Below are 10,000 nucleotides of genomic sequence, written 5' to 3' on the forward strand. Positions count from 1 at the left end.
AGAGACTGAGAGGAAGAGAGACCGAGAGGAAGAGAGACCGAGAGGATGAGAGACCGAGAGGATGAGAGACTGAGAGGATGAGAGACCGAGAGGAAGAGAGACTGAGAGGAGGAGAGACTGAGAGGAGGAGAGACTGAGAGGAAGAGAGACTGAGAGGAAGAGAGACTAAGAGGAAGAGAGAGACTGAGAGGAGGAGAGACTGAGAGGAGGAGAGACTGAGAGGAAGAGAGACTGAGGGGAAGAGAGACTGAGAGGAAGAGAGACCGAGAGGATGAGAGACCGAGAGGATGAGAGACTGAGAGGATGAGAGACCGAGAGGATGAGAGACCGAGAGGAAGAGAGACCGAGAGGAAGAGAGACTGAGAGGAGGAGAGACTGAGAGGAGGAGAGACTGAGAGGAAGAGAGACTGAGGGGCAGAGAGACTGAGGGGCAGAGAGACTGAGAGGAAGAGAGACTGAGAGGAAGAGAGACTGAGGGGCAGAGAGAGACTGAGGGGCAGAGAGACTGAGAGGAGGAGAGACTGAGAGGAGGAGAGACTGAGAGGAGGAGAGACTGAGAGGAAGAGAGACTGAGAGGAAGAGAGACTGAGAGGAAGAGAGACTGAGAGGAAGAGAGACTGAGAGGAAGAGAGACTGAGGGGCAGAGAGAGACTGAGAGGAAGAGAGACTGAGAGGAAGAGAGACTGAGGGGCAGAGAGAGACTGAGAGGAGGAGAGACTGAGAGGAAGAGAGACTGAGAGGAAGAGAGACTGAGAGGAAGAGAGACTGAGAGGAAGAGAGACTGAGGGGCAGAGAGACTGAGGGGCAGAGAGACTGAGGGAGGGTGCAGACAGGTTTACAGCGGTAGCATCTCTCTTTCTTTCTCTCTCTCCAGAGGGAGAGGTAGAGGAAAACAGAGATGAACAGGAGGGGGGAGGAGAGAGGGGAGGAGGAGAGAGGGAGGGGGGAGGAGAGAGGGAGGGGGAGAAGAGGGGAGGGGGGAGGAGAGAGGGAGGGGGGAGGGGAGAGGGGAGGAGAGGGAGGGGGGAGGAGAGAGGGGAGGAGGAGAGAGGGAGGGGGGAGGAGAGAGGGAGGGGGAGAAGAGGGGAGGGGGGAGGAGAGGGGAAGGGGGGAGGAAAGGGGGAGGGGGAGAAGAGGGGAGAAGGAGAAGAGGGGAGGGGAGGGAGGGAGGAGGAGAAGAGGGGAGGGAGGGAGGAGAGAGGGAGGGAGGGAGGAGGAGAAGAGGGGAGGGAGGGGACTAATACAACTACAACTGCTGTAACGTCAGCGGTATTCAGTTATCCTTCACTGAATACCCGCTTCCACCATGAATGAGGCCTACCTCCTATAATGATATCTGCACCCCCATCCAAAACCGTCTCTCGCTGTCGTGAATACCAGCCCGGATCCCCAGGAAACGGGGACGTTACACTCGGGCGGAAAATGTCTGCCGGCGCGGCCAGCCGGGGGTCTGGAGGGAGGCGAGGGAGGCGAGGCCGCGCTCGCTGCTCAGCACGGCCTATAAATAGCCATCTGTGGTATTTCTGAAAATAGGTTAAGCTGCCACGGCAGCGACGCTGGCGTCGTGACATCACTGATTGCCTGCCAGCTAACCCCCCCCCCCCCCCCCCCAAAAAAAAGACGCCTCCGGTGCCGGGGGGGGGGGGGGGGGGGTGAGGGCCGAAGAGAGGGGCGGGGTTCCTGGGAGCAGCTGCAGCTCGCTATGGGGGCCTCTCCTCACCTTCCGGCTGTGTCCACCCCCCACCCCCCCAGCAGAGAGGGGGAAGCCAGCTAGCTGCGAGAGGGAAGCACACGCATGTACTCATGTACGCATGTAGTGGAGCAGCATGTTTTCTTTTTCTTTTACTATAGGGAAGGGAAGTTCAGAATATATCCCATCATGTTTTAAACTAGGTCACGGCGAGATAATCTCACTCCCGACTAGGACGGTACGTTTCTTACAGAACAGCGCATGAAAAAGAGCAACGGAGGATTGTTGGATCTCCAGCCTGATTTGACGGAGGATCTGAGGGAGGCTTTCTTAATGCGGGCTCCGTGGTTGTGAGGGCGTGTGCGTGCGCTCCTCACAGCGGGCTCCAGAATGGCAGCCTGCCCGTGGTCGAGTGCTCCGAGATAAAAAAGATGGCTTAATTAAAACAGGATTTCTCACATTAATTAACGGCAGATGAGTTTCTCACCGTATGTCTGCGTATTTGTCTGTCTGTCCATCCTCTTCTCTCTCTCACCCACTCCCTCTCTCTCTCTCTCCCTCCCTCCCTGTCTCCCTCTCTCTCTCTCTCTCCCTCCCTCTCTCTCTCTTTTTCTCCTTCTCTCTCTGGGTGCCTGTGGTTGGTGCGTTGTCTCAAAATGACAAGGCCTTTTTCTTTCTCCCGGGAACAGGCTTCCGCTTCCTGCTCCTGCCTTCACCAGGAAATGCATCAATACTTTTAATTAACCTACCTGCCGGGTCACCGTGGCCACCCGTGTTAACGATCAACATTCCCGTGTGCCCCACGTAGCATACCGTAGCGTACAGTAGCGCGTACCGTAGCGTACCATAGCGCGTACCGTAGCGTACCATAGTGTACCGTAGCGCGTACCGTAGCATACCGTAGCGTACTGTAGCGTGTACCGTGGCATACCGTGGCGTACCGTAGCGTACCGTAGCGTACCGTAGCGTGTACCGTAGCATACCATAGCGTGTACCGTAGCATACCGTAGCGTACCGTAGCGTACCGTAGCAAACCGTAGCGTACCGTAGTGTACCGTAGCGTGTACCGTAGCGTACCGTAGCGTACCGTAGCGCGTACCGTAGCATACCGTAGTGTACCGTAGCGCCTACCGTAGTGTACCGTAGCGCGTACCGTAGCGCGTACCGTAGCATACCATAGTGTACCGTAGCGCGTACCGTAGCGTATTGTAGCGCGTGACTGTATTGCGTCAATATGATGGAACCGTCTCCCACTTCGCTCTCCGCCAGTCAGAAGAGCGCCCGGGGGAACCCACAGAACCCAGCCGTTAGGATCCCCCCGTCGGAAAGGGGCTTGAAGACGCGCGGCGAGGAAAGGAGCGAGGGAAGGAAGGATGACTGACTTCTTTTCCTCCGTCCCTCTCCTCTTTAGCGGCCCGCCTTCCTGCGCTTTGAAGCTCCTTCTTGAAAAGGTGCTTTTCAATTTCGTTTTTGTCGAATCAAAGCGCCTCCCGCCGTGGTGGCCCAGCTGTCGGGCTGGAGCCTCCGGTGCCTCGGCTGGTTGAGAACGGGGCGGGGCCAGTTGTTTCACGTTTGTTTTGGATCTCCATTAGCCATCGCAGAATGACAGCTGATCTTCCCAGGGTCCACGTAGATTAAAATCACATACATTACAAGACAGGACATGGCAACATGACTGACATCACATACACGACATGACTGACATCACATTTAATGACATTTACTGCACATGACGACAATACAATCATGCAAACCGGCGTGTACATACAATAACGCAAAATAGCAGGACATAACAATCATGACAGACGACAGAACACGTTCACATGAACATCAGTGTAGGACTCAACTCTGACAGAGGACAGAGGTCAGAAGTCAGAGGTCAGCGGTCGAGGGAGTCCCGTTATGTGGTCGCCTACATGAGGTGTCGTTTCGGACACTTTTTAAAGGGGAATTTACTTAGTGTGCGTGTGACTAAAGAGGGTCATTGGTTCCATGTATGAACACAACAGCATGACTTCACAGATAACTACAAAACCTTGTCAGAGGGATATAATTTATATGATATCTAAGAAGCAGTGGGTATAGACCAGCTATGTAGAGCTAAGTAGCTTTGCAGTGGATTGACTAGAGAGGTGGGATTAGTGGTAGCCTAGTCAACAAGCGCAGCAGGCTATCTACAGGACACAGCTATCACGTGTCCAGACAGAGACATGCAGTAGGGCCGTGTCCGAACGTGCATACTGCCTAGTATATAGTAGGCGAAAATGTAGTAGGCTGTGTCCGAACGTGCATACTGCATCTGGCATACTGTATAGAAGGTACTACATTTATTTCGCATACAGCATGGAGTAGTAGGTACTATATAGTGGGTACTATATAGTAGGCAGTATGCACGTTCGGACACGGCCTAGGTTAGCTGTATGTGTGTACTGTGGGGACATGTGTTTTTGTAGGTTAGGTGTATGTGTGTATTGTGGGGACATGTGTTTTTGTAGGTTAGCTGTATGTGTGTACTGTGGGGACATGTGATTTTGTAGGTTAGCTGTATGCGTGTACTGTGGGGATGTGTTTTTGTAGGTTAGCTGTATGTGTGTGTTGTGGGGACATGTGTTTTTGTAGGTTAGCTGTATGTGTGTACTGTGGGGACATGTGTTTTTGTAGGTTAGCTGTATTTGTGTACTGTGGGGACATGTGTTTTTGTAGGTTAGCTATATGTGTGTACTGTGGGGACATGTGTTTTTGTAGGTTAGCTGTATGTGTGTATTGTGGGGACATGTGTTTTTGTAGGTTAGCTGTATGTGTGTTGTGGGGACATGTGTTTTTGTAGGTGAGCTGTATGTGTGTACTGTGGGGACATATGCTTTTGTAGGTTAGCTGCATGTGTGTACTGTGGGGAAATGTGTTTTTGTAGGTTAGCTGTATGTGTGTATTGTGGGGACATGTGTTTTTGTAGGTTAGCTGTATGTGTGTACTGTGGGGACATGGGTTTTTGTAGGTTAGCTGTATGTGTGTACTGTGGGGACATGTGCTTTTAACAGTGGCCTCTTAGACTGGGCTACATGAACAGGCAGAGAGGCAGTTTACTGACCTTGACACGACTCGGAGAGAAAACTGCCTCATTGATTTCTGGGTAAATCCCACCGCTGTGGAACTAGAGACGGACTTCCAGCCCCACCCTCTCTCACTTCTCTCTCTCCTTCTCTTTTTCTCTCTCCGTCTCTCTTCTGCCCTTTCTATATCTATCCATCTCTTTTCCCCCCTCAATTCTCTCTCTCTCTCTCTCTCTCTCTCTCTCTCCCTCTTCATCCCTCTCTTGTGCTCTCTCCCTCCCTCTCCCTTGTATGAAGGTCTCTCTCTCTCTCTCTCTGTATCTCAATTCAGTTCAATTCAATTCACTTTATTGACAGGACAAACTTGTACATTTGTGTTGCCAACAATTTTTAGACGCATGTATGTAAACTAAACAAAGAAAAAAAAAAAAACGAACAATAAAGATTTGCATAGTAAATGAAACATCAACACAGTAACGGGTAACTGTGTGTGTGCGTGTGTGTGTACGTGCGCGTGTGTATGTTTGTGTGTGTGCGCGCGTTTGTGTGCGTGTGCGCGCGTGTGTGTGTAGATGTGTGTGGGTCGGAGGGGGGCAGGGGGAGGCTGTGAGGGAGCTGGCTGCCTTAGTTCAGCTGCAGGTTTACACCACGCGACGGCCGCCATCACTCATTACCAGGCAATTAGGCCAGGGCAGCTGAAATAGCAGCTTGAACAGGACAGTTACTTAGAGCGCTTTGGAAGGTAGTCTCTCTCCATTCCTCATCCTCCTCTTCCTCCTCGTCATCCTCCTCCTCTTCATCCCTTCCCTAGTTATTTTTTACCCTTTTCCCTCTGCTCTTTTTCCGTTCTCTCTCTCCTCCACCCTTTCCCCAGACCTCCCTTCCACCCCAGCCTCCACATGCTGGTGGTGATGATGATGATGAAGATGACGATGATGATGAAGATGATGACGATGTGTGTTCAGCTCCCAGCTTGAGTGTATCACCCCTCCAGCAGCCCCTAGCAGTACAGTAACTAATTAAGTCAGACAGTCATCTAGTGGGGACATTACACAGAGCAGGAGTGATGTATGAGAGAGAGGGAGAGCGAGAGAGATAGAGAGGGGGGGAAGCAGGGGGAGAGAGATGGATGGATGGAGGGAGGGAGGGAGGGAGGGAGGGAGGCGAAGTGAGAGAGAGATGGAGATGAAGGGGGGGAGAGAGAGAGGGAGAGGGAGAGAGAAGCAGGGGGAGAGAGATGGAGGATGGATGGAGGGAGGGAGGCGAAGTGAGAGAGAGAGATGGAGATGAAGGGGAGGAGAGAGGGAGAGAGAGAGAGAGGGAAGCAGGGGGAGAGAGATGGAGTGATGGATGGATGGATGGAGGGAGGCGAAGTGAGAGAGAGAGAGAAGCAGGGGGAGAGAGATGGATGGATGGATGGATGGATGGAGGGAGGTGAAGTGAGAGAGATGGAGATGAGAGAGAGGGAGAGAGAGGGAGAGAGAGGGAGGGAGAGAGAGAGAGAGGGAAGCAGGGGGAGAGAGATGGATGGATGGATGGATGGAGGGAGGCGAAGTGAGAGAGAGATGGAGATGAAGGGGAGGAGAGAGAGGGAGAGATGTCGGGCCCTGTGTCGGACCTGGCTGTGTTTGTGCTCCCCTCACTCCTCCTGGGGCAGGAGACGGCACAGGAGAGGACACCTCCTCCACCTCCTCCTTCACACTACAGCAGGAGGGGCGGCAAGGAGCTGGAGGGAGGAACGGATGGAGAGAGAGAGAAAGAGAGAGAGAGAGAGGTGGGGGAGGGGAGAGAACAGAGGGGAGGCGAGATGAGAGAAGGAGGGAGGAGAGGAGGAGAAAAGAGAGAGGAGAGAAGAAGAGAGGAGGAGGAGGAGGTTCACCTGTGTGGATCGGTGTGTGTGATCAGAGTGTGTTAGATTTCGACGGGCTGATTCCGAGGACTCCGTCCCCAGCGCCATGCTGAGTCAGCAGGCCAGGCTCACACCCTCCTCCTCCTCGGCTTTCCAACTATTTCATCATCCTTCTGGTTTCACACTGCGTATGCACCCAGCCACAGCAATCTGGAGGTGTTTGGATTCCAATTATAAAGTTGTTAGAGCTCATCGCCCGTGGCCTCAAAACTTTTTATTAATCCATACTTTAAAAGAACAGAGCCACGTTTCAATATGTCCTTTCTGCACCTGCACTCTGGTTGTTCATTTCCTTTCGTGATTCATTCATTCTCAGTGTCATGTGTCACACCACTAACAAATAAATCCGATTTTGGGGGTGGTGTTTTTAATTTTAATACAATATTTGCAGCTGCTCCCTGCTTGATGAGAGTTAGGAACAGTATTTGTCAGATACTGTTAATCAAATAAACAAGACCAATGCAAATCAACCGGAAAAACAAACAACCCTAACAAACAAAAAAGTTGTATTAATTTAATTCAATAGCACTTCAATCGTCCTCAATTCCAACTCCCTCCTACCCCTGACAAACACACACGCGCACACACACACACAAATACACACACATTCACATGCTAGGCTAAACACTGCAGACTTGGCTAAACACTGCAGGCTTGGCTTTATACTACCAGCTAGGCTAAATCCTACATACTAATGACTAACGGTCATATGCTACTGGGTGCAGGCTTACGACAGCTAATCTTTAAGAGCTAAAGGCTTAAGTCCAACCATAAAATGCCATTGGCGAGAGTTTTATAGACTAATGGTTAAGCTTAAAGTTAAAGTCTGAGGCAACGGCTACCAGATAAACACTACAAGTCAATCAACGACTATCAGACAAAAGCTACAAGCCGATCAATAGATCAATAGATGACGGACTTAAGACAAACACTCCTCTCAGTCACTGAGGTTAGCGAGGTTAGCGTGATGCAATGACTTGGTGTGGAAACAGGGCCCCCCCCTTCCCCCCCCTACACACACACACACACACACACACACACCTTCCGTGACCAGGTTCGCCCTGACAGAGGTTGTCTGCCGGGGGGGGAAAAAAAAGAGTCACAGTTTGACCTGTAGCAGGTGGAGGAAGGAGAAGTGATATTTCCCGAGCGAAGACGTCTAATTCATCACCGGCGCCCCGAGGACGTGTCTCGTTGAAATAGGAAGCGGGAGCTCCTGTGATTGCTAATAAACCACTGTCAGCCTGGCGGAGGTGTGACAGTGTGTGGTAACCCACATCAACCTCATTAATAAAACACTACACACATCTATTTATACAGACAGTCGGGGAGAAAATGATTGCTTTAGCCCTCCTCCTGGTCTCTCTCTTTCTCCCTCTGCCTCTCGTTCTCTCTCCCCGCCTGTCTCTCTCTCCCAGTCTGCCTCTCTCTCTCCCTGCTTCGTTTTAAGTCGGATGTACAGCACAAAGCCCGCAGCTCATCGTGCAATCAGCGTTACTGCCCTGAAAGTGCTCGAGTTAATAACGATTGGCAGTAGGCGGTATTGCTTTATGTAGAGCAGAACATAAAGCTTTCTCCGTGTCATAGATTGCTTTAAATCATGGGTTCCCAAACTGTGAGGCCCCTGGGGGGCCCCAAAGAAATTCAGGGGAGGCGCGGAGGGATGGTTAGAAAAAAAGAAGGAAAAACATGTTTTTTATTTTAAAATTGTCTATGGTTTTTATGAATGAAATGTGATTTTAAAGGTCAGAAGATCGAAATAAATAATGGGAGAGATGTATCCTAAATGTGTGGATAGTGCAGAGAGAGCCTCCCCCCGCAGGCATGAATGTATTGTGTGAAAACGTGATAACGTTAACTAGCAGCAGGTGCCACCGAGCTAACTTAGCTGTGTAACGTTATGGGCTAGCTAACGCTGCCTTGCAAAATGGACAAATTTGGGGGGGTTGGGGGGGCGCGGGTGTGTCACTGTTTTCAGAAGGGAGGGCCACATTGATGGAGTTTGGGAACGATGGTTTAAGGCGATGGTCATACTGTCTCTTATTTGCAAGAGCAGTGATTGTCATTCTAGGCTATCCCTGGCATCTGCTCGTTCTCTAGAGCCAGTTGAAGCCGGTGCGCCCGGCTGGTCCCAGTTGTCTAATCAGTGAATGTCTGCATTGTGAACACTCCAGTTTTGTTGCCATTCTCCACGTTATACAGGCCTAATTAGTTAGTAGCTACATTAATTAAAATATGTAGCTAGTTGTCTCCATCTGTGTGTGTTTGTGTGTGTGTGTGTGTCCAGGGGATACGGTTATGTGTAGGCTGGTTGGGTTAGGCGCTAACTGGAATGCACCTTCTTTTCAAAGGTGGAGACATGTCACCGCAAAACAGATGTGTGCTTTACCCCGCATTTTTCATACGTACGACGGAATATTAATTATATTAACCTTCCCTCGACCCTGCCATGAATACACACGGGTATGCATGAGTAGGAAACGCGCCACTTGCCTTTCTGTGGCCCTGCAGCAGGCAAAATGCAGTTTAAACTGTGCGTGTGTGTTCATACATGCTCTAACGTCTGTTCATACTGTACGTACAGTACCATGCCATGTTTTCAGGCGCATGTTGCGACAAAAGTGTCTAAACCAGTCGCTAACATGCATATGCACATCTGTCTCATAGAGAGATATACTGTAGAGAGACCGTGACGGTAGACAGTGCAGGTGTGTGTCAGCTTCAGAAAATGTAGAATGTGCGAGTGTGTGTGTGTACGCAGTGTGTGTGTGCGCAGGCATCCGTGGCTGTGCGTGCGTGTGTGTGGTTAGGGTTAGGGCTGGTGGAGGAGGGGAGATGGGGAGGAGGAGGAGGGGAGATGGGGAGGAGGAGATGGGGAGATGGGGAGGAGGAGGAGGGGAGATGGGGAGCGCGGGGAGGTGGAGGAGGGCAGATGGGGAGTGTGGGGAGGAGGAGGAGGGGAGATGGGGAGTGCGGGGAGGAGGAGGGGAGATGGGGAGCGCGGGGAGGAGGAGGAGGGGAGATGGGGAGCGCAGGGAGGAGGAGGAGGGGAGATGGGGAGGTGGAGGAGGAGGAGGGGAGATGGGGAGGAGGAGGAGGGGAGATGGGGAGCGTGGGGAGGAGGAGGAGGGGAGATGGGGAGCGTGGGGAGGAGGAGGAGGGGAGATGGGGAGGAGGAGGAGGAGGGGAGATGGGGAGCATGGGGAGGAGGGGAGATGGGGAGGTGGAGGAGGGGAGATGGGGAGGAGGAGGAGGGGAGATGGGGAGCGTGGGGAGGAGGAGGAGGGGAGATGGGGAGGTGGAGGAGGGGAGATGGGGAGCGCGGGGAGGAGGAGGAGGGGAGATGGGGAG

The 10,000-nt window shown here is 52.0% G+C and overlaps 1 protein-coding gene across 1 annotated transcript in view; it reads left to right on the plus strand.

Moving 5' to 3' along the window:
• The window catches only part of LOC311326220 (CUGBP Elav-like family member 5), a gene marked incomplete at both ends in the record, with an annotated part of 29,760 nt that overhangs the window by 17,483 nt on the left and 2,277 nt on the right, over window positions 1-10,000 (plus strand). The gene's annotated exons all lie outside the window — the stretch shown is intronic.

This window comes from Borostomias antarcticus, assembly GCF_949987555.1.
Source record: "Borostomias antarcticus genome assembly, chromosome: 26".
Lineage (NCBI taxonomy): Eukaryota > Metazoa > Chordata > Actinopteri > Stomiiformes > Stomiidae > Borostomias > Borostomias antarcticus.